Consider the following 26,090-nt stretch of genomic DNA (forward strand, 5'->3'; position numbering starts at 1 on the left):
GACCACACAGGGGAGGAGAAATCGGGTGTAGGAGGAGACTGCAAAGGAATATCTGGGGAAGGCCCTCACCAAGGAAGGCAAATGAGGGACTGGCTGGTGCAGGGTCAAGTTCGTTATCTACCTACATGTCTTTGTACCCCTGAGATATCAGTGTCTTCCTCTGTAAAATGGTCTGCGAGTGTCCTCAGTGTTTCCTGATGCACACTAATTCTGTGGTATCTTAAAAGGCATTCTAAGGTAAAAATAACTTCCTTTTTAAAATAAAAGGGGAGAGGATGTGGAGAAATAGGAATGCTTTTACATTGTTGGTGGAAGTGTAAATTGGTTCAACCATTGTGGAAGACAGTGTGGCAATTCCTCAAGGATCTAGAAATAGAAATACCATTTGACCCAGTAATCCCATTACTGGGTATATATCCAAAGGTTTATAAATCATTCTATTATAAAGACACATGCACACACATGTTCATTGTGGCACTGTTTATGATAGCAAAGACTTGGAACCAACCCAAATGCCCATCAGTGATAGACTGGATAAAGAAAATGTTGCACATATACAACATGGAATACTATGCAGCCACAAAAAAGGATGAGTTCATGTCCTTTACAGGGACATGGATGAAGCTGGAAACCATCATTCTCAGCAAACTGACACAAGAACAGAAAACCAAACACCACATGTTCTCACTCATAAGTGGTTGTTGAACAATGAGAACACATAGACACAGGGAGGGGAACATTATACACCAGGCCTGTTGGGGGTGGGGAGGCTAGGGGATGGATAGTAGGGGGTGGGGGCATTGGGGAGGGACAACATTAGGAGAAATACCTAATGTAGATGATGGGGGGATGGATGCAGCAAACCACCATGGCATGTGTATACCTATGTAACAATCCTGCACAATCTGCCCATGTACCCCAGAAGTTAAGGTATAATAATAATAATAAGGGGAAATATTTGTTTAGATAAGGTTTGCTGTTACTGTTTTTGTGTGTTTGTTACTGCAGGATTTATCAGGGTCTTTAGAGGCTAATATAATTATTAATCTCCTAGAGATGATAAACTTGAAAGCATTTCCCAAACTTGATCACCAAGCAACTTATCAGAGTTTATTATGGAAAACAGTTTCCCAGGACAGAGCTCAGGAGAATGCTATACTACCTTGTGTCTGGGTATGATTTATTTGAAGGAAAGCTTGGCTCCCACTTCTTTTCATAACGAGCTCTTGGGATGGGGTGGCAAAGCCAATTTATCTTATTGGGAAGAGAGAAGGACACGCAAATGTGCTTTTTTGGTTAAAAGCTCTTTGCACATCTGTGTCCCCAAAACTTCTCCACTTACTTATTAGTACCAAAAATCCTATCAGAGACAAATGGACTTTACATTGTGCTTTGAGAAATAGAGTTTATGCCTATATTGAACCCATACTGCACCACATATTTTTATATAAATTTTATGTATCTCATTTAATTTTCATAGGGCTCCCACAACAATGGTTGTGCATATTGTGTAGTAAATGACATTCATAGCCTTGCCTGAAATATACACATTATTGTTCCTATTTAACTGGTAAATTCAGGTCTAGGGAGCTTAAGTGTCAGAAAAGGTAATAAGCCTAGGAACTGGTATATAAATGCAAGTCTCTTCCTTTTGAAGTGCCAAGAATAATTTCAATTCTTTTCCAGTTCATTTTTTAATTTTTCAAATCAGGCTGACCCCGATAAGTAGTAATTTACAAATGTAAACCTTAGTGCAAATTCAGAAGTCAACTTTTAGTATCTTGGCCACTTGAAGAAAAATGAAAGTTGCTGAAGTATATGATAATTTTGATCAAATATCATATTATTTCTTCATAATAAAGCACTCGGAAACATAGAGGCTTGAAACAATTTTATTTTCTTGTAGTACTTCTAATCATCTCACCTGGGGTCATTCATATGGCAGGAGTCACCTGATGGCTCAGTTGTGGCCAGGAGGCCTAGCACACTAGCACTGTCTTGCTGTCATAACTGATGATGGTTGCTGGCTCACAACAGGAACCTTTCCCGGCACCTAGACCCCAGTATTGAATAGACAACCATGGGAATCCACATGTTCAGGCTTCTTGAGACTTAGGCTGCGGAACTTTTACACCATCAGTTCCCCTAAATTCTGTTACTCAAAGTGAGTCATAAATCTAGTTCAGACATAAGGGGCAGAAAATAGACTCATTCTTGGTGGTAAGAACAGCAAAGTCATACTGGAGAAAGCCTACAGACGGGAATTATTGCTGTAATCTTTGCGAACACTTGACCACCATTCTAGCAGATACTTCTTAGAACATCTGTTTAGTCAATGTCCCATTTTCTGGGAATCTATCTTCTTGTTAATGTGATAGGGCTGACCCTAATCCCCTAGTAAGAGCTAATTAGACCAAGAGATGTAACCCTACCTCAGAAGAAGTCAATCCATTGCCAGAATTGATTCAACCAGATTATTTCCAGAAGAATTTTAAGTTCTGAAGCAAAGAAATAAGTTAGTGAATCAGTAGTACTGAAATCAACAGCCATTAGGTGCAGCCATTTGTTTCTCCACATTTATGGAAAAGCAGAGATGTCCAATTCATTTGTTCATTGAAAAATATTTACATGTGAAAAATGAGCCATACCCATTACGTGCTTGGCACTCTAATAGGTACTTGGCTCACTCAACTGAGAAAGTATGATAAAATCATATGCACAGGGATAAGAGACTAAACTCCACACTTTTCCAAAGAGACAGCTCTGGTTCCAAAACCTGATGATGCTTGTTGTATATCCTTCTCTTGTTTGCTCCAAGTTGCTTTGGAACTGTACAATAAAAACTCTTATTTTCCTTAAGCTGGTAGAAATGGCTTCGATTACTTGTATCTAAATGAGTCCGGATATAGAATTCTATTGAGAGAAACTGCCAATTACTTCTGTATTGGCAGAGAGACTATAATGTTGAAACAAACTGTCTACTATTCCTAGAACTTTTAAGAATTAGTACCTGCGTGATATGGTCATTTGAACTGTCAACAGCAGGACCTGAAGATGTCAGGCAGATTCTTCTCTATTTTTATACAGCAAGATGTTTCCAAATGTAGTAAATCTCTGACTTGCTTACTGGGCATAAAATGAGTCAGGAGGAATAAGCCTGTCTTTCTGTTAATACGTATTTATTCAGCATTGCACTGATTATTCTTTGAGTGCATATTGTGTGTCAGGCACCATTCTAGGCATTTAAAAAAAAAATCAACAAACCAAATTGACAAAATTTCTGTTCTTATAGAGCTTACAGTTTAGCACTTTCTTCCCAGGTTATAAAAAATGTGAAAAGGAAAGCATAGATGTCATTTTTAACTCTCTTAGTTTGTTTAGAAAAAGATATTTTCTAAAACTGGTATTTACTAGCATAGGTACTTTCTTATTGAGAAATCCAATGGTCAATAACCTTATCTAGTCCTTAAACATTTTTGAATGTACAAGTGCAGTAGAAAAGGAAAAAGCAACAACAAAGATATTAAAAAGGATCCAGTGATGTTGATATACTAAATGTTTCTGTGAAATAATTCACTCAGTCTCTTGAAATATTGAGCCTATGTTTCTAGCTGAAGAAATGCTGAGCTGCCCTCTCATTGAGATAGAACTAGTGAGGTTAGGGGATAATAGATATAATACAGCAGAATTCAGAGCATCGTAATTCATCTGTTGTATGAATGCTAAGAGCTTGATTTCATTCTCATTAGTCCTGGGCAGTCTGTGTTTTTCCTCTGGCAAATTGTTAATACAGATTTAAATCAGTTGCTTCTTCCATCTATTGGAAGAAAAAGGCCATTTAGCTTTTCAAGTATTTTTTTAAATTAATACTCAAATATTTCTTGAGTTGTTTTAATATGGGAAAAGCTTTGACTTAAAAAAAATGTGGCTTCTTTTCTAATAGTCAAGATGTTGCTTCTCAGATGGCTGGCTTTGAATCTCTATTCTGGGAGTTCAAACATTAATACATTTCCTAAATAGTCTACATGCTAGCTAATAGGCTCACAAAAGAATATTTACTAAATCAATTTTCAAAACAAACTTTTACCCGAGATTTGTTGTAGAGGCTGCAAATGTCTCTACAACAGAAGGATGTGGGAGAGGATAGACTGTTATATAGATAGAGATATAGAAATATATTGATAGAGATATAGATAGAGACATAGAGTTTTGATACTCATACTGCATTTGCTGTTGGAAATCATTATCTTCCTGTTGAACCCTTCGAATGCTTAATCAGAGCAGTTGAAGTTGTGCCTATGTTTGATACCATTTTTTTTCTCAACCCATAGAAACATGTCTGCACAGTTGACCTGGTCCATTAAACACATTATACAGAAAAAAACATCATGTATTAACTACTCGCAAAAAATGAAAGGTAGGCCAGTCATGGTGGCTCACACCTGTAATCCCAGTGCTTTGGGAGGCTGAGGCAGGCGGATCACCTGAGGTTTGGAGTTCGAGACCAGCCTGTACAGGCCTGTATGTAACCCCAGCTACTCGAGAGGCTGAGGCAGGAGAATTGGTTGGACCCGGGAGGCAGAGGTTTTGTGTGGTGAGCCAAGATTGTGCCATTGCCCTCCAGCCTGAACAACAAGCGAGAAACTCCATCTCAAAAGAGAGAGAGAGGGAGAGAGAGAGAGAGAGAGAGAGAGAGAGAGAGAGAGAGGGGTGACCTGGCATAGAACTGTGAATATAGGTCTTGAAGATAAATATATAGGTTTGGATTCAAGCTTGGTTACTTACTGGCCACAAGACCTCGAACAAATTGCTTGGTATCTCTGTACCTCCAGCTTTCTCATCTATTATAAGGACACTTTTATCCCATCTAGTTCATATGTATATATATGTAAATAAAGTAATGCAGCCATAGCACAATGGCACAGAATAGGGCACTGTTATTTCTACTGCAAGATGATAGAACAGTAGTAGGGGTAAGGAAATATAAGTGAATAGAACATATATTTGTGGAATCTCAAAGCAAAAACAAACCTTATCAATAAGTAAGCTCTTCTAAGTTTTTCATTTTGTAGACCCTCAGTCAGATGCCCAGAGAAGTTAAATGACTCACCGTGAGTGACCAAGCAAACTGAAAGAGCCGAGAGTTATATAATCAGAGGTAAGATGCTTTGTAACTGGTCTGTTCTTTCATTTATCCCTCTCATAATAAGGTGGTGTCTGTGATCATTATAGCATATTACCTGAGTAGCATTAGCAGTAACTTCAATCCAAGGAGTTACCTGAGACTCTACCACTTAAATGTAGATCAAAAAGAGGAAACTTTTGTATCATCAGGATAAAAGGGAGCCCAATGCCTAAAGAACAGATTGTATCCCTGAGTCTATTAGCTCCCTTATGCTTCAAAAGAAAATTCTCTTGGGCAGATAAGAAGTTGGTATTGCAAAAGGTAATAAATACATAAATTTTCATGCGTAACAGTCAGGGCTTGAGCAGGCTTGCCTACAATGCAGCCCACACCATCCAGAACTCTCCCCCACCCTTCTAGCTCTTGTGCACTACTCATGGCTCTGAGCAACAGAGGAAGGAAGTGCTCATTGTTCAGGGTACAAATTAATCAACTGAGGGGGTTGTTCTGAGTGGAAATGTACACTCTTCCCTCCTACTACCATGTATCTCACCCTCAAGATGCCACATAGGATGTGAGGAGCTTGGAGGCCGTGGTAGCAGAAGCCACTTGCACTGCATTGTGTGGGCACTTGAGGCTCCCTGCTGGACCATGATGTTGAGCTCCCTGGGCTGAGCATCTGTCCCTTATAAATAAAGCCTTTAAGAATCTGCATCTGTGGGGTCCAAAGTGGCTCCTGCCGGAGGTCATGGCGCTCGTGAAGGCGAGGTCATCAGTTCAAGGCTAACCTCAGAAGAATCTGCATCTGTAACTTTCCCAGGTGATACTGTCTTGCTAAACTGGAGAGAGACAGTGATATAAAAATAATCCACTTTTATTTGTAGTAGCAGCTCAGAAATGCCATGGTGATCAGCTATTTAGTTCCATGGGCATGTTCTTTCATGGCCTCTGAGAGAGAAATGTTTGTTTAGTTTCTTCTAGACTGTTTGGCCAGGTTATTTTCAGAGGGAATTCAAAAAAGAAAATACTTTTATAGTAAGATAAAAGCTAATTGCTTATAATTAAGTTCAATAGAAACACCCTCCATAATTTAATAAAACTTATTTTTTAAGGTCTTTAATGTTTTATACATGCCTGCTGAATGAATCAGCAGAAGGCTATTTTACAAAGTACGATTCAGATAAATAGGGAATGATTTGTGCTTTCTAAGCCCTAAGTTTTCAGTCTGGTTTCTTGGAAAAGGAAGCAAACGAATGTAGATTATTTGCTTCTGGAACAACATATTTTATTTGTTCTTCATTCTTTCCTTGAGAAATATTTGTGAGTTTAAGTTGCAGAGGCCAAATGATGCTTCTTAAATATTATTCATAATATTCTAACTGAATTGAAACATAGTGAGACAGGAGATATTTGAATTTGTGCCCTGACCCCACCAACACTGACTAAAATCATCTCCTGAAACAGAATAGCTGTGAATGGCCAGAGACAGATTTCTTTTTGCTTCTACTCTCCACTTTTCTTTGTCCCTCTGTTCCCATTGTCAGTTGTAACACCTTAGCTAAAGCACTTTCGTGTGCAGTCAGTTAAGCCTTTTGTGACTAAGATTGTAGTCAGGGGAAGGTATATCTTCTACTGCCATTTCCTATTGATGTATAAAATTAAGGTAATTTGGTATCTTTAAATCTCAAGCCTGGATATTCTCGTTAGTGCTGTGGATCATGGAGTAGCTAAGGAGACAAAGCACTCCCACCCCTCTGGATAAGAATCAGCAACCTCTTCTCCAATCTGTTTTGTTACATGCGTTGCCATGGTGTTGGAAGGCGGTGGCCTAGATAAAGCATTGCAGAACTGTGGTTCAGAGAAAAGCTTTGCAAAATGTCTTCTCTCTCAGTCAGCCTTAGCCCTACTTAGGGTCTCCATCTACCTTCCGTGATCTGATGGATGCAATACCAATGTCATCAATAAAGTCTCCTAAAATCTCCCTAATGATCTTGCTGTCTTTACATTTCTGAAGGTCCCCAAAGTGCCTTCACGCCTATCTTTCTATTTCTTTCTTCTCTGTTTCTCCCCTCTATCCCTCCTCTTTTTCTCTCTCTCTTTTACATTTATTGAGTACCATGTACAGTACTGTGCAACAGGGGACTGGCTCCTGGTTACACAACCTTATTACCATGTATTATTTTCCCTTTCTTAACACATATTGCACCTGAAGCGTTGGACAATTGAGTGCTTTAGTGTTGTGATAGGATTACACTGCCTGGAAGTTGGGCAGAGCCAGGTTTCAAGTCAAGCTCTCTCTGACGTCAGAACCTCTGCACTTTCCATCATATTCAGGACTTGCAGGGTCTAAAGTGATCTGCTGGCTGCAGGTATCCCCTAAGGCTCTCCCAGTAGAGAGCCCAAGTAACAATTAGCTTACTTGTTACTAATTTGTAGATCTCAGGATCTCCTTATTGGTGAGGAATGTAATAGTAAAATCTAAAGAAAACAATTACCTGAGGTGGCTAAGGGGATCCTATAGGAATCGACTGCTTGCATCTAAAGCAGGATGTGCTAATTCAACTCTGCAGCAAATCATTTTAATTTCATAAGACTCACCCAGAGAATGCTAATTAAAAATTTGGATTCCTGATGCTGTAGCCTTTCTTCCTGATTTACTAGAACAGAAATGGAGCCCGGGAATGTGAATTTTAACAGTTTCCCTGGGTGATCCTATGCAAGTGGTTTGAGGACCATACTTTAGTATGCACTGCTGGAAGGCAGTGTTATGAAAGTGGAGAAGATTGAAATAGCCTGGGAAGCTTTAAAATAATATAGATTTTTGAGCCTCACCCCACACCGATGGAATTAGAATCTTTGTGATAGGCAGAGATGGACCTTGAGATTCTGTACTTTTTTCCCCAGGTGATTTTGAAATAACCAGTCTTATTACTATCATTTGGTAAATGCTTTCAACTACTTTCCCATCCATATATCATTAGCATCAGACTCTCGGTTCTATATCTGCAATCCTGACGCCTCCTTCCAGGCCTTTGTACCACTGCCTCCCGCTCACCCCCACTCCTCTTTCTAAGGGGTTAGAATGTGCTTAAAGCTGGACTGCCATTTTGAAAAATATTCCCCTAGGAGACAAGCATATTTCAAGCACCATTCTGAGCTGAACTCTTGATTTCAGCAAAAAACTCTTTTAAAATGATGAAGAAACATGGTTTAATGAAACTATTGAAAATTCCATAAAATTTATCCTACGTGACTAAGCTGTAGCAGCTTTTTGTATTCAGTTTAACCCACATGGAAAATGTTAAATCACCATATTAACAACACAATCTAGCAGTTGAATAGCATGACAGTTACCATGGGAATGTGCCAAACACAGGTGGGCTGGCAGTGTGTGTAGGGGGTTTTGGAGGGGGATGTATTGTAGGTTAGAACTGCTATGCCTGTTTTTATATTTAAATTATTTATACAGTCAACAGATTTTAAAGAGATGCATCTGGACTTTCTAAATTATGATCTTCCGCCTCTCTACCTTGTCAACTTGTTAGAGGGAATTATTTAAATGCTATAAGTCCAACCTTTTTCTTTTGGTGAAAACATGGTTATTTCTGCCTTCAGCTAGAATCTCTGACTCTTTTTCTACGCAGAATTCTGGATGTAGTAATAATAATAATGACCAAAAATGTAAAATCCAAATGCATTCTATATACTGCAAGACCCTAGATAATGGAACCTTAGCTAGCTCCCTGATGTCACCTTGTACAGCCCCTGGTTTTACCCTTATAATGACACTATGATATGGATCCTATTCTTATTTATTCCTGTTTCATAGATAAATAGAAAATACAACACTGTAGTGCCCCATGACCAAAGCTCTTATGGATTTAAACAACACAATGAAATTGAGTGTTAAACTTGTTAAAGAAGATTTGCTACCCACACATTTAGATTCCTTACCCACACTGATTTGGCCAACTCTTGGTGGCACATCTGTGAGTCTGCATTATAGTCACTCATGGAGATTATTAAAGATAACAGTGCCTGGCTTTACCCCAGAGCCATGGAATCAGATTTCCAACAGTGAGTAGTGAGGAGATACAGAGCTCAGTCAGGAAAAGGTAGTCTATAGACACTCTAGGTTATTCTGAGGCACAAGGGTTGAGAATCTGTTGAATTATAAAATAGCTTATTTTGCACATGAGACATTTGTGCTGTTTGAGTGCTGTTAGGGCAGTACTAAGGAAGAAGTTTCATAAAGTCACTTCTGTGTTTTATTTGTCTAGTCCAGTGTCAGGTCAACAACAGCACTACTCACTGGGTGCGGTGGCTTACACCTGTAATCCCAGCACTTTGGGAGGCTGAGGTGGGTGCATCACCTGAAGTCAGGAGTTTGAGACCAGCCTGACCAACATAGTGAAATGCCGTCTCCACAAAAATACAAAAATTAGCAGCGCATGATGGGAGGTGCCTGTAATCCCAGCTACTCGGGAGGCTGAAGTGGGAGAATCTCTTGAGCCCAGGAAACGGAGGTTGCAGTGAGCCAAGATGGTGCCATTGTACTCCAACCTGGGCGACAGAACAAGACTCCATCTTAAAAAAAAAAAAAAAAAAAGATAGCACAACTACTGTTCCTATGCATATTAATATTCAAAATAATGATAATAAATACCGAGTTAAACTAATTTCTCTGGATCAGGCATTGAACGAAGTTATGCATATCATCTTGTTTAATCTTGCAAACAACCTTTGGAGGTAGATACCAAAATTATATTCTGCATTTTTCAGATAAGGCAATTGAGGGTCACCCAGGCTAAGTTATTTGCACTGGGTCCCATGTTAAATGTGTAAAGCAGATTTTCTTCTTATTTTAACTCCAGTCTTAACCTCTACACAGTATTTCTTCTCAAAGATATTTAGCTAATGGTTTTGGAACGAAGAAACTGGCAAAAAGGAAAGAAAGAAAAATGAATGCAAGGAAGGAAGAGAAGTGAGAGAGGGAGGTGAACAATAATGGAGGAAAAAGGAAGGGAAAGTGGAGGTAAGAAGAGTATTTGTGCTATGAAAATAGAAATACAAGTCAACCTTGAAGTCAACTCACACCTGCTTTTCTTCACAAAATGAGACTCTGTGGTCACTTGCCAGCAATATATCTTATATGTCTGTCACCTGTGGGGTTCCTGTCTTCCAGGTCTTACTGAAATGCTATCTCTTTTCTCCCAAAGGAAAAGTGCCAATTTGGGATGGTGATATTCAAGTACATTCTTAGGTTATGGTGTTTGGGGGGTAGAATTTTTGGCATGCTGAACAAAGGGATTAAAAAGGTCAGTTTTATGTAGGGACTCCCTTTGCTGGGGAGGGAAGGTCTCATTTCCAAAAACTTTCCTTTATTTTTTCTTCCCAGAGTTTTACATGGAAATATGATGAAACATTGCCTTCCTACTATATAATTAATAAGAAAAAATGAACTGAGCCTGGATTACACTATTATGATAAGGTATGGGAGAAAGGGAAAAGGATTCAGCCAAGTGCCCCAGATTTTAGGGTTTACTCTGGGTTTTCTTTCTCTGAGTGTATCTTCCCTTGTCTCTTCTCATTACTGGAGTGATAATGTTTAGAGGCCCAAGATTAGGTTGTGGGTCTGGGGTAAGGTAGCAAGAAGCCACAGTCTTACTTTTGGTCTGGGCCTCTCATATCCACTCACTGTAAGCCAGAGTTGCCCCTGTTTAGCTCAACAGTGCTGTAGTTTTGATATAGGGTCAGAGAACAATGTTCCACAGGGTGATTCAATGAATGCATTTGGCTGGAGTGTACCTTCCATGTATCTTATTCTGGAATCTGAACAAGCAACATATGGTTATTCAAAAAATTCACAGATCCTGGGTCCTAGTCAAATATCACCTCTTCTTGAATAAGAGAGCCATCCTTTCTCAGAGCCTGCAGTGAAGAGAGTACTATTTAACTTAGCAGTCCCTAACACCGGTGAATACCAAAGTCCCCTGTTGCTAAAGAACAAATTCTTTTGTAAGGGTTGTAGCAGGTTTCCAAGCAGGGCTTCACCTGCTTGAATTGGGAACTTTTTCCAAGCCCCAAGTCACTTGCCTTATGAAAAATGCTACTTATATGTTTCTTGAATTAAAAAAAAAAAAGAGAGCAGAAAAGTATGTTGTATGAGAGCACAACCTTCAGAGTCAGACACACCCAGATTTTATTCATGAGCATTACTCAATATGAATTTGGATTTTCTGTAAATCTGTTTCCTTATCTCTATATCATGGATAATAACAATAACCATTTAGGTATTTTGTTACGATTTAATACAACAATCTTGCACTGGTCTCTAAGTTTTTATTTTATATTGTGTTCTTTCCCCCAAGTCTCACATCTTTGGCCTCAAAGGGATTAAAATTATGTAGGTTGTGTTCTTCAGGAAGCCAACCCTGAGGTGTAGTTTAATATACAGAGTATGTTCAGATGAGAGAGCTCTGAGGACCAAGTCCCATGAAAGAAAAGGAAGGAAATAGGATTGAGTGAAGGAGAAGGCTGAGCGGTCTTAGCTGATCCCACAGTAAGATCTGAACTGAAGTGACCATCTTAATTATCCTGTATTAGGTCAAAAAGACTATGCCTTTTTATCTAAGCATCAACAGTCATTGGATGTTGCTGCCTGAGGATCCCATTACCCTAGAAGAGGTGGCTCTGTGCAGCTGAGGCAGCTGAAAGCTGCAATATGCCTGCTGGCAGCACTCCCTGTAGCTGAGCAATAAGTGCTCCTTGAAGAGGGATTTGGGTGGGTCATCCCTGTGTCCTCACATCATACCCCTGACACATGATTCTTAATAATAACTAGCTTTTGGCTTCCTGTGTTTTCAGCAATGTGTCATAAATCTGGATACATCTATCTATCTATCTATCTATCTATCTATCTATCTATCTATCTATCATCTATCTATCTATCATCTATCATCTATCCATCCTGAGCACACATAACTAAACTGCCCAGCATCAACCATCTGGTAAATAATGTGTGGCCTTTAAAGCAACACAATCTAGCTGCAGTGCTCCTATGCTTAAGCTCTGCTATCTATCTTGCAGTGACCTGGGTCTTTAAAAAGATCTGCTGGTCGTGTCAGATATAGCTGTATGTTTCTAGTACAGTGGTTCTCAAACTTTGATCCCCAGATTAGCATCATCAGCATCAGTGAAAATTTGTTAGAAATGTAAATCTTCTGGCCTTACCCAGAAGCAGAATCAGATATTTTCAAAGCAAGGCACACAATCATATTTTGGCAAGTCCTCTAAGGGATTCTGCTGCACTCTCAAGCTTGAGAAACATTTCAGTAATATATAGGGACAATAACAACAGCAAAAATAACCTAGCATATTCTAAGGGCCTTTCCATTCAATCTTCTTTTCATCTATCCCCACCTGTGGAACTCTGCTCCTTCCTGGTCAATGATGCCAGCTGCTGAAATCTTCCCCTGCTGGGTTCCACATTAGAAATGGACAACTCCTTGTTGTATCATGTTGCCATCATTCCCGCTTAGCCTCAAGGGTAGTGCTTCATTAGTTTTATTATTTATAATTTGATCTTGTCCCAAGGCAAGTGTGGCAACCCAAACCATGTATGTTGGTTTTATTGGCAGGCCAAAGAGCCCTGAGTTGAGATCTCAGGCCCATGACTAATTAAAAGCATGTCCTTGACCAATCTCAAATTTATCTTTGTTTCAATGTTTTTATCTGCAAAATTGGGAGTAAAAATACCCGCCTCACGGGGCTGCCTGCATATTTAATTAGATCATTAATTTCCATAATTGCCTAGTTTCTAACACATAAAATATGCTCCATGAGAGACTTGGTTAAAACTTACATGGAAGCCCTTTCCCTCTTCCTGCTGAGATATCATTAAAAAACCAACTGGACTTAAGAATTAACAGCATATAGGTATATGACATATTATTCTAAATACAACATTCTACTCTTCCATCCTTCTTAACCTCACCAAGAAAAGCCTTTATTAAAATAGTTTACATTTTTTCTAAAAAAAAAGTCCAAGTAGAATGTCAGAAACATACTCCAACGGATTTGTTTAATCTGAACATATGTATATGTGTGTATACACACACACACACACACACACACACATACACTTAAGCTCTTATAACAAACTTTCACATAATCATGTTATGAGTCTGTAGAAACAGAAAGTTATAACACATTTCCCCATCCATCATAAGGGTCACAACTAACACTCCTATAACAAAAGACATGTTAACAAGAAAAAGCATGACAAATTTCTTATATCAAAGTTCTATACGGCATAAATGAAAAGCCAAAGACCCAGGGAAAAATGTCTGTTTTTATGCTTCGATTCAGTCAAGAATAGATTGCCATGTAGAAAGGCGACAGGACCAAAAGAATTGACCTAATAGACTGAGGTGGGAAACCCATAAGACCTCTTCATTTATATTCTCCTTGGCCCCTCTATGCTGCATCCCTTCCCTCTGGGTATAGGGTAGGAGCTCTCTGGAATGAGGGTCTTATAACCTACTATCAGACAAGGTAGGTCAGAGAGTTTCTTTGTGGCCATCTTTCACACAGAGATGTGGGAAAAAATTAAAATTATATTTCTATGTTTTATGTCTTGATTTGTGAGAAAGGGGTTCTAGTTTTTATGACCCACCTTGGAAAGGAGAAATTGTCTTTTCTATGTCTTGCTTCTGGGGAGAAAAGGGGGCAGGAGACAGGAAGGCAAGAAAAGATCAGAGACATTTTGCTTCTGAGGCTGCTTCTGATGCCTTCTAGTCTCCTTTAGTTCAAAGTACTCAGCATGCCAAAGCATCATACTGTAGGATGGTATTTTTTGAGCCATAAAAAGTCCAATATCAATTATATGAGTTAAATATAGACTTTTCCATTTCAGTGATGACAAACCACCATTGATAGTGGTTAACTATCTTGCTGACATTATGCGGTTAACAAAGGGCAGAACCAGAATTGGAGCTCAAAATCCCAGTACAGTTTTTTTTCCATTATTCAGCCCTACCTCAAAGAACTCTGATTAGCTCTTAAATTATTATTTTTTAACTAAGAAAGAAATCTAGGTGTTGATGATAGATTAGAACAGTGTCCAGATAATGATATTCACGTTTTCTAATCAGAGCATTACTGAAGTTTTCTCTTTGGATAGATGTTGGGAACCTTGCAGAGAAAAATTTTATCATCAGCAGGGCCAAAAAAGCCTGTAATGTGAAAGAAGCTGGAAAGTTATTAAAATACCGAAGGATTATGATTTAAACCTAAACTAAGGAGGCTGTGAAAGGAGAGAAGAATGAATATCTCCTGGCATGAGGCCCATTAACATCCTAGGAAGAGCTAACTGTGGAATAGGACACAGTGAGGAACTAAGAGCTTTCTAGAGGTTGACCTTGAAAACCCAGCCAGTCTCCACAGGGGTCTTGATCTACAGAAGTTCCCTGGGCATTAACTTACATAAGAGTGACCAGAGCCAGAGCTCTCAACCTTGGCTGCATGTTAGGATCATCTGGGGAGGGTTTTAAAATTCCGATGCCCAGGCTACACCTAGACTAATGACATCAAGGATTGCTAAAGGTGGGACGCAGTCTTTAATATTTTTTAAAGCTCCCTGTGAGATGATAGAGCACAGCTCAAGTGAAGAGCCACAATTCTGGAAGCTAAAATATTTTCCTCTTTTTTGTTTGTTCCTTCATACTTTCTGCATTCCTTTCTTCCTCTCTTTCTCCTTTCTTCCCATCCTTCTTTCCTTTCTTTCTTAAAACCAGGTTTGAGAATTTATTACACAGAAGCCATTACTATAAAGATACATAAGATGTGATTTCCATCCCTGTCTTATTTTTATGTAGCTTTATAGTAAATTAATGCAAATTTAGAGATTTAAATTGCACCTATATATTAACTACTAGTTCTGTAGTTCAGAAGTCTGTCACAGCACGAATGGGCTCCCTGCTCAGAATATTGGAATGCTGAAATGGAAGTGTCAGCCAGGGTCAGTTCTCATCTTGAGGTGCTGGGGAAAAAATCCACTTCCAGGCACATTCAGGTTGTTGGCTGAATTCAGTTCCTCAGGTTGAAGTACTGATCCTTTTTAATCTCAGTTTTTTTTTTTTGCTATCTGTCAAAAAGGGGCTTCCCTCAGCACCTAAATGCCACCCACATTTCTTGCTATTTGATATCCTCCACCTTCTAGTCAGCAATGGTACAATGAATCTTTCATGCTTCAAATCTATGATTTCAACTTCTGTGACCAGCTGGACAAAAGTCTTTGCTTTTAAAGAGTTGAAATGGTTAGGTCAAATCCATTTAGATAATCTCCCTATCTAAAGGTCGGTTGATTTGGGACTTAATTACATCTGCAAAACTGCCTTCATAGCAACACCTAAATTAGCATTTAAATAACTGGGAGAAGGTTTGTGCACACACAAAACAAGAACCTTGGGGGCCATCTTAAAATTCTGCTACCACCGTCCCCAAGGAGTTCACAAGTAGAGAAACAGGCTTGAGACTCAGTATTAAGTAATAAAGGACAGTCATAGGTACAAGAAATAAAAGCAGTACTAATGTGATAATCCTATTCTTGGGGGAGGGGCCAAGAACAGCTCCAGTCTGCAGCTCTCAGGGAGACCAATGCAGAAGGTGGGTGATTTCCACATTTCCAACTGAGGTACCAGGTTCTTCTAATTGGGACTTGTTAGGCAGTGGGTGCAGCCTATGGAGGGCGCGCAGAAGCAGGGTGGGGCATTGCTTCACCCAGGAAGTGCAGGGAACTGGGGGAACCTCCTTCCCCAGCCAAGGAAAGAAATGAGGGACTGTACTACCTGGCCAAGATACTACATTTTTTCCCCACAGTTTTTGTAATCTGAAGATCAGGAGATTTCCTCATGTGCCTATACCACCAGGGCACTGGAGGTCAAGCACAAAACTGAGCGGCTGTTTGAGCAGACACTGAGCTAGCTGCAAGTTATTTTTTGTACCCCAGTGGCATCTGGAACACCACTGAGGCAGAACCATTCACTCCCTTGGAAAGGGGGCTGAAGCTAGGGGGCCCAGTGGTCTCACTCAGCAGGTTCCACTCCCATGGAGCCCGACAAGCTAAGAACCACTGGCTTAAAATTCTCACTGCCAGCATAGCAGTCTGCAGTCAACCTGTGGAAGATCTAGCTTGGTGGGGGAGGGTATCCACCATTACTGAGGCTTTAGTAGGCAGTTTTCCTCTGACAGTGCTAAGGAGGCTGGGAGGTGTGGACTGGGTAGAATTCACCACAACTCAGCATAGTGGCTGTGGCCAGACTGCCTCTCTAGATCCTCGTCATTGAGCAGGGCATCTCTGAAGGAAAGGTAACAGTCCCAATCAGGGGCTTGCAGGCAAAACTCCCATCTCCCTGGGACAGAGAACCTGGGAGAAGGAGTGGCTGTAGGCATAGCTTCAGCAGATTTAATTTCTCCTGCCTGCTGGCTCTGAAGAGAGCAGCTTATCTTGACAAGATGAATTGTCCCAGCACAGTGCACCAGCTCTGCTAAGGGACAGACTACCTCCTCAAGTGGATCCCTGACCCCCATGCCTCCTGACTGGGAGAGACCTCCCAACAGGGGTGGACAGACACCTCATACAGGAAAGCTCTGGCTGGCATCAAGCCAGTGCCCCGCTGGGACAAAGCTTTTAGAGGAAGGAGTAGGCAGCAATCTTTGGTGTTCTGCAGCCTCCACTGGTGATACCCAGGTGAACGTCTAGCAAACTGCAGCAGACCTGAAGAGAGGCCTGACTGTTAGAAGAAAAACTAACTAACAGAAAGTAACAACATCAACATCAACAAAAGGACCCCACACAAAAACTCCCTCCAAAAGTCATCATCCTCAAAGATCAAAGCAGATAAACAAAACCAGTGCAAAAATGCTGAAAATTCCAAAAAACAGAATGCCTCTTATCCTCCAAATGATTGCAACTCCCCTCCAGCAAGGGCACAGGACTGAATGGATGATGAGATTGAAGAATTGACAAAAGTAGGCTTCAGAAGGTGGATAATAACAAACTCCTTTAAGCTAAAGGAGCATGTTCTAACCCAATGCAAGGAAGCTAAAAACCTTGATAAAGTTACAGGAACTGCTAACTCAAATAACCAGTATAGAGAGAAACATAAATGACTTTATAGAGCTTAAAAACACAGCACGAGATCTTTGTGAAGCATACACAAGTATCAATAACTGACTCAATCAAGCTGAAGAAAGGATATCAAGATTGAAGACGAACTTATTGAAATAAAATGTGAAGATAAGATTTGAGAAAAATGAATGGAAAGGAATGAACAAAGCCTCCAAGAAATATGGGAGTATGTGAAAAGACCAAACCTACCAATGATTATGTATCTGAAAGTGACAGGGAGAATGGAACCAAGTTGGAAAACACACAGGAATATCATCCAGAAAAACTTCCCCCAATCTAGCAAGACAGGCCAACATTCAAATTCAAGAAATACAAAGAACACCACTAAGATACTCCTCAAGAAGAACAATCCCAGGACACATGATTGTCAGATTCTCTAAGGTTGAAACAAAGGAAAAATGTTAAGGGCAGCTAGAGAGAAAGATCGGGTTACCTACAAAGGGAAGCTGATAAGACTAACAGTGGATCTCTCTATAGAAACCCTACAAATCAAAAGTGAGTGGGGGCCAATATTCAACATTCTTAAAGAAACGAATTTTCAATACAGAATTTCATATCCAGTCAAACTAAGCTGCATAAGTGAAGGAGAAATAAAATCCTTTCCAGATAAGCAAATGCTGAGGGATTTTGTCACCACCAGGCCTGCCTTACAAAAGCTTCTGAGGAAGCCTAAATATAGAAAGAAAAAACCAGTACTGGCTACTGAAAAAACACACCAAAATATAAAGATTAATGACACTATGAAGAAATTGCATCAACTAATATGCAAAATAACCAGCTAGCATTATGATGACAGGATCAAATTCACACATAACAATATTAACCTTAAATGTAAATGAGCTAAATGCCCCAATTAAAAAACACAGATTGGCAAATTGGATAAAGAGCCAAGACCCATCAGAATGCTGTATTCAGGACCCATCTGTTGTGCAAAGACACACATAGGCTCAAGATAAAGGGCTGGAGTAATATTTACCAAGAAAATGGAAAGCCAAAAAAAAAAAAAGCAGAGGTTGCAATCCCAGTCTCTGACAAAACAGACTTTAAACCAACAAAGATCAAAAAAGTCAAAGAAAAGCTTTACATAATGATACAGGGAACAATTCAACAAGAAGAGCTAATTATCCTAAATATATATGCACCTTATACAGGAGCATCCAGATTCATAAAACAGGTTATTAGAGACCCTACACAATAATAGTGGGATATTTTAACACCCCACTATCAATATTAGACAGCTCAATGAGACAGAAAATTAATAAGGATACTGAGGGCTTGAACTCTGCTCTGGACCAAGTGGACATAATATACAACCACAGAACTCTCCACCTCAAATCAATAGAGTAAACATTCTTCTCAGCATCACATAGCACTAATTCTAAAATCAGCCACATAATTGGAAGTAAAACACACCTTGGCAAATACAAAATAACAGAAACCATAACAAACAGTCTTTCAGACCACAGTGCAATCAAATTAGAACTCAAAATTAGGAAACTCACTCAAAACTGTACAACTACATGGAAATGGAACAACCTGCTCCTGAATGACTACTGGGTAAATTACAAAATTAAGGCAGAAATAAATAAGTTATTTGAAAACAATGAGAACAAAGAGACAACATACCAGAATCTCTGGGACTCAACTAAAGCAGTGTTAACAGGGAATTTTATAGCGCTAAATGCCTATAAAGCTGAAAGAGAAAGCTGGAAAGATCTGAAATTGACACCCTAACATAACAAAGAACTAGAGAAGCAAGAGCAAACAAATTCAAAAGCTAGCAGAAGAAAATAAATAAAATCAGAGCAGAACTGAAGGAGATAGACACATGAAAAACCCTTCAAAAAATCAATGAATTCAGCAGCTGGTTTTTTTGAAAAATTAACAAAATAGAGACTGCTAGCCAGACCAATAAAGAAGAAAAGAGAGAAGAATCAAATAGACATAATAAAAAGTGGTAAAAGGGATATTACCCCTGATCTCACAGAAATACAAACTACCATCAGAGAATTCTATAAACACCTCTACACAAACTAGAAAATCTAGAAGAAATGGATAAATTCCTAAACACATACATCCTCCCAAGACTAAACCATGAAGAAGTCCAATTTCTGAATAGACCAATAACAAGTTCTGAAATTGAGACAATAATTAATAACCTACCAACTAAGAAAAGGCCAGAACGCAATGAATTCACAGCCAAACTCTACCAGAGGTACCCAGAGAAGCTGAAATCATTCCTTCTGAAACTATTCTAAACAACTGAAAAAGAGGGACTCCTCCCAACTCATTATATGAAGCCAGTATCGTCCTGATACCAAAACCTGGCAGAGACAACAACAACAAAATTCAGGCCAATATCCCTGATGAACATCGATGTAAAAATCTTCAATAAAATACTGGCAAACTGACTCCAGAAGCACATCAAAAAGCTTATCCAAAATGATCAAGTTGGCTTCATACCTGGGATGTAAGGCAGGTAGATTACATTTATTGTAATCCATCACATAAACTGAACCAATAACAAAAACCACATGATTGTCTCAATAGGTGCAGAAAAGGCCTTCAATAAAATTAAACATACCTTTGTGCTAAAACTCAGTAAACTAGGTATTGATGGAACATATCTCAAAATAATAAGAGCATTTTTTGAAAAAAAACCATAGCCAGTATCATACTGAATGGGCAAAAACTGGAAGCATTCCCTTAGAAAACCAGCACAAGACAAGGATGCCCTCTCTCACCACTTCTATTCAACATAGTATTGGAAGTTCTGTCCAGGACAATCAGGCAAGGGAAATAAATAAAGATATTTAAATAGGAAGAGAGGAAATTAAATTGTCTTTGTTTGCAGACAACATGATTGTATATTTAGAAAACCCCATTGTCTCAGCCCCAAAACTCCTTAAGCTGATAAGCAACTTCGGCAAAGTCTCAGGATACAGAATCAGTGTGCAAAAATCACAAGCATTCCTATACAACAATAATAAACCAACAGAGAGCCAAATCACAAGTGAACTCCCATTCACAATTGCTACAAAGAGAATAAAACACTTGGGAATACAACTTACAAAAGATGTAAAGGGCCTCTTCAAGGAGCACTACAAGCCACTGCTCAAGGAAATAAGAGGGGACACAAACAAATGGAAAAAAACTTCCATGCTCATGGATAGGAAGAATCAATATCATGAAAATGGCCATACTGCCCAAAGTCATTCATAGATTCAATGCTATTCCCATAAAGCTACCAATGACTTTCTTTGAAGAATTAGATAAAATTTCTTTAAATTTTATATAGAACCAAAAAAGAGTCCATATAGCCAAAACAATCCTAAGCAAAAAGAACAAAGCTGGAGGCATCATGCTATCTGACTTCAAACCATACTACAAGGCTCCAGTAACCAAAACAGTATGGTACTGGTACCAAAACAGATACATAAACCAATAGAACAGAGCAGAGACCTTAAAAATAACCCTACACATCTACAACCATCTAACCTTTGACAAGCATGACAGAAACAAACAACAGGGAAAGGATTCCTACTCAATAAATGGTGTTGGGAAAACTGGCTAGCCATATGCTGAAAACGGAAACTGGACCCCTTCCTTATACCTTATATAAAAAATACCTCAAGATGTGTTCAAGACTTAAATGTAAAACCTAAAACCATAAAAACCCCAGAAGAAAACTTGTATATACAATAGCATTCAGGACATAGGCATGGGCAAAGACTTCATGACAGAAACATCAAAAGCAATGACAACAAAAGCCAAAATTGACAAATGGGGTCTAATTAAACTAAATAACTTCTGCACAGCAAAAGAAACTATCATCAGTGTGAACAGGCAACCTACAGAATGGGAGAAAATTTTTGCAATCTATCCATCTGCCAAGAGCTAATATTCAGAATTCTATAAGGAACCTGAACAAATTTACAAGACAAAACCCAACAACCCCATCAAAGATGGGCAAAGGGTATAAACACAAACTTCAAAAGATGACATTTATGAGGCTGAGAAACATGAAAAAAAAGCTCATCATCGCTGGTCATTAGAGAGATGCAAATCAAAACCACAATGAGATACTATCTCACACCAGTTAAAATGGCAATTATTAAAAAGTCAGGAAACAACAGATGCTGGTGAGGCTGTGGAGAAATAGGAACACTTTTACACTGCTGGTGGGACTGCAAATTAGTTCAACCATTGTGGAGGACAGTGGGTGATTCCTCAAGGATCTAGATATAGAAATACCCCACAATCCCATTACTGGGTATATAGCCAAAGGATTATAAATCATTCTACTATAAAGACTCACGCACAAGTACACTTATTGCAGCAGTGTTTACAATAGCAAAGACTTGGAAACAACCCTAACGCCCATCAATGTTAGACTAGATAAAGAAAAAGTGGCATATATATATCATGGAATACTATGCAGTCATAAAAAAAGAATAAGTTCGTGTCCTTTGAAGGGACACGGATGAAGCCAGCAACCATCATTCTCAGCAAACTAACACAGGAACAGAAAACCAAACAATGCATGTTCTCACTCATAAGTGGGAGTTGAACAATGAGAACACATGAACACAGGGAGGGGAACATCACACACACCAGGGCCTGTCAGGGGTTGTGGGGCAAGGGGAGGGAGAGAATTAGGACAAATACCTAATGCATGTGGGGCTTAAAACCTAGATGACAGGTTGATAGGTACATCAAACCACTGTGGCACATGTATACCTATGTAATAAACCTGCACATTTTGCACATGTATCTCAGAATTTAAAGTCAAAAAAAAATTTTTTAATGACATAAAAAGAGAAGTGGTACTAATGACTTACTGAGAGACTAACTCCAGGAGATACTTGTAAGTCAAAGTGGGCTTCCTAGAGGAGTTGACACCTTAGCCCCATCATGTACTGGAAAATTACTTGTTAAGTAACTACTGTATGTATATACCAGGCACTGAGCTGAATTTTGAGAGATAAATCGTTATTTTCTGGGCGGACAGGAAAAAGGATGAGTTTTCTGGGGAGGAGTCATTTTACATGTAAAAGCATGTGACCAACATATAACAAAATAGAGAAGTGTTTAAGGACTTAGATGCAGTTCAGTTCTATCAGCACAAATATATGTGGAAAGTGGCTGGCAAGGAAGCCAAAGTGAGGCAGGGGCCCACTTATGACTCAGATATCCTGTGACTCAGATTTTGTATTACTCTTTTACCCACTACTTGACTGAGGCATAAAGTACAATAAATTGTGTATATGTAAAAGTCACAGATTGATGAATTTTTGTATATTTATTGACCCATGAAACTCTCACCACAATCAGAAAAACAAGTATTTTCTATCATTCCAAGAATTTCCTTACGCCCTTTTGTAACCCATAGCCACAGGTAACCACTGATTTGTTTTCTGTCACTATACATTAGCTTTCATTATTTGAATTTTATATAAACGAATTTATACAGGAGGCACTCATTTGTGCTTGGTTTCTTTCATTCAGCATAATTCTGGGGTTCATCTATGTTGTTGCAAGCATTGGAAAAGTATTAACAAGTCATTCTTTTTTTTTTTATTCCTGAGAACCATTCCATTTTATTGTATGAATATAACGAAATTTTGTATACATTCTCCTGTTGATGGACATTTGTATTGTTTGCGGTTTTTGGCTGCTTAATAGATAAATTATTTAATAAAGTTTCCATAAATATTCATGTGTTAGTTTGTGTCAACATGCTTTCATTTCTGTTAAACACCAGAAAGAGAATGTGTCATAAATTTTTGCCTTTTGTTTTACTTTCAGTTTTTTAACTTTGAAGAAACTATCCAGATTGCTTGTATTTACAGCAATATACGCAACTTCTAGGTGCTCTGCAACCTTGCTAACACTTGATATGTTGCCTTTTTAATTTTAATTTTGGCAGATCTAATGGGTGTATAGTGGCATCTCATTGTCTTTTTAATGCACATCTATCTGAAATCCAGTAATGTAAATTTGCCTTTAAATGTTTATTGGCCCTTTGTACACCTTATTTCATAAAGTCTGTTAAAATATTTACCCATTTTTAATGAAGTTGTTCATCTTCTTGTAACTGAGTTGTAAATGTTTTTTATATATTTTAAACAGAAGTCATTTCTCCGATAGATGTGTTAGAAACATTTCATTGGTCTGTGACTTACACTGTCATTTTTATGGTGTCTTGAAGTGCAAATATCCAGTTTATTATATTTTTCTTTTATGTTTTGTGTCTTTCCTGTTACAGCTAAGAAACTTTTGCCTATTCCAAGGTTGCATAAAATTTCTTCTGTGTTTTTCTCTACAAGTTTCTTCTCGATCATTCATGTCTATAATCCCTTCTGCATTTTTATCTATATGGTGTAAAATAAGATTAAATGTTAATTTTCTAATATGACTATCTAGTTGGTTCAAGATGATTTGTTGCAGACTTTTCATTCTTCATTGAGTTGGTTTGGTAACTGTTGAAAATCACTGACCATATAAACGTGGGCCACAGAGCTGTTTTAAGTAGGAGAAAGATGATGGCCTATGCACTTAAAAATGATTCATTCTTACTCTCGTTAATTAATTCTATAAATATTTCTGAAAATTCTGCAATATGCTGAATGCTGTGCTAAGGACTGGGTCATATTTTTGTTTCTGTCTTCAAAGCTAGCACAAAGCCTGGCCTAAGAAAGGCCCTTGGAAATGTTTATTTAATGAAAGAGAAAGGCAAGTAAGATAGAGCCTCTGGCTTTATGATTCTTAAGAGTTTAGAGCCAAAGAAAGATCCTTGGTTCTGAGTAGATGATACCACAGATAAGGAGATAATTGAGAGTCAATACAGCTTTCTAGGGAAAAAGTGCTGAGAAGGCACAGAGGTAGGAAAATGATAGTAAACACTAACAGTCGATTCAAGAAATAAAGATATTGTGATTGGTGAGGAGTTTAAGATGCTTCCTAGGTTTGCAGCATAGAAGATATAAACAGTAGACCAGATTTAGTGGGGACAAAAGTGCACTGGGTAGGGAAGGGTGTGCAACCTAAATCCTGCCTTCAGAGTTTATAACTCAGGGAAGAAAGGAGACTGTGCAGATGAAGTATGATGTCTGTGAAAAAAAAGAGGTCAACAAGAGATCATGTGAAAGCAAACAGGAGACTCTGAAGAAATTAGTATTTAAGGCCAGGTGCAGTGGCTCACACCTGTAATCCCAGCACTTTGGGAGGCTAAGGCAAGAGAATCACTTGAACCTGGGAGGCAGAGGTCTCAGTGAGCCAAGAGCACACCATTGCACTCCAGCCTGGGCAACAGGGTGAGACTCCATCTCAAAAAAAAATGTATTTAATAAAGATTTTGGAGGTAGATGAAGATGTTTTTAATAGTTGACATGATAGGAGAACATTTTGGACATAAGGAACTATGTAAGTGAAAGCTTGAGGGTATGGCTACACACATCATGTTTGCAAGGCTAGAATTTTCTGTTGTGGATAAAGCAGGGCAATGTGGGTAAGTGAAGGACTGATGGATTTAGTGAGATTTGAGGCTGGAAAGAAAGATTTGGGCTAGATGACATGTGATTTCAGGTGCCTGGATATACAGCACTTTGTCAGGCCCTATGTTAGATTCATCTGACATAGTACGACATGGTTCCTGCCTCTGAGAAACTCATTCTTCAGTGATTAAAATAATCCAATAAGTAATTATAAAGAGGCTGAAACATGCAGTAAGGACATATGTAAGGTGGAAGGCACAAAGTAAGAAGTAACTTACTCTGCCTGTGGAAATGAGGAGCTCTTCACTCAGGAGAGTCTTAAATGGCAAGTGGAGTTTCTGGAGGGTGGAGCATTGTTTAAAGAAGGCTTTCCAGATAGAGACAGCAATGTGATTCGAAGTATGCTCAGGCTCTGTCAGATCTCTCTTATTTTTTCCCCTTGCTTCTTACTAAAGAAAATACAATGTTAAAATCTGTGTTTACAGTTGGAATGGAGAAAAAGACATGCTGCTTCAGCTTCCGGTGTCAACTGGGTCAGTTTAATCTACCAACACCAGAGAGTCCTTTTTATGGTGTCAGGTGCTAGCCCAGCTTTAATGATGAGGTGGTACTTTATTTCTCTTTGTGATATTGGTCCTTGTATAAATCTGCTTCAGGTATCTCAGTGAGGAAGTGGTGATTACAAGGCAAGATCAGGTTTTCTTGTTTTCCTACAGAAAAGAAATATCAGAGATGGGTACATCCCTGATATTTTGGAGTGAAGGACTTAGTTTTCAGAACAGACAAGGCTTTCATTGGAAATGCTAAATTTCCAGAGGCTTCTACAAAACTATTTATTGTTTCCTTGGCTCAGTGGGCTCTCCTTATTGCCTGTATCAGAGCTCTGCAGTTTCTTGCATTCTGATGATGAGAAACCTTACAGGAGACAATGCAGCTGTTTGGAATTTCAAGTGATTCAGCACCACTGGGGACATGACATACTGGAAATGACAATATCTCCATTTCCACCTGCCAGAAACTCAGGGACCAGCAGCACGATCTTCCCATGTCATGAATATGATAAATAGCCTTGTGCTCACCAAGCAGTTATCTCGTTGGAGTCATTCAGGTTGAGAACATGCTTTCTAAATAGAAAGCTCAAGTTTTAACTCAGAAAGTTCTTAAGCATATTGGAATCTCTGTGTATATAATCCATTTGCTTCAATGGGTTCTATCATTTTCTTTTGAATCCAAAAAAATAATCCTAATCATATAGACAATGGTGACTATATGTGAC

General features: G+C 38.8%; 1 long non-coding RNA gene across 1 annotated transcript in view; it reads left to right on the forward strand.

Annotated features, from left to right (window-relative positions):
- Nucleotides 1-911: 911 nt before the first annotated feature.
- The window catches only part of LOC118142979 (uncharacterized), a 97,841-nt gene continuing 72,662 nt past the window's right edge, over nucleotides 912-26,090 (forward strand). Inside the window, exon 1 of the long non-coding RNA XR_004726979.3 lies at nucleotides 912-5,158. This is a non-coding gene — a long non-coding RNA (uncharacterized LOC118142979). The remainder of the gene's footprint in view (nucleotides 5,159-26,090) is intronic.

This window comes from Callithrix jacchus, chromosome 7 (assembly GCF_049354715.1).
Source record: "Callithrix jacchus isolate 240 chromosome 7, calJac240_pri, whole genome shotgun sequence".
Classification (NCBI taxonomy): domain Eukaryota; kingdom Metazoa; phylum Chordata; class Mammalia; order Primates; family Cebidae; genus Callithrix; species Callithrix jacchus.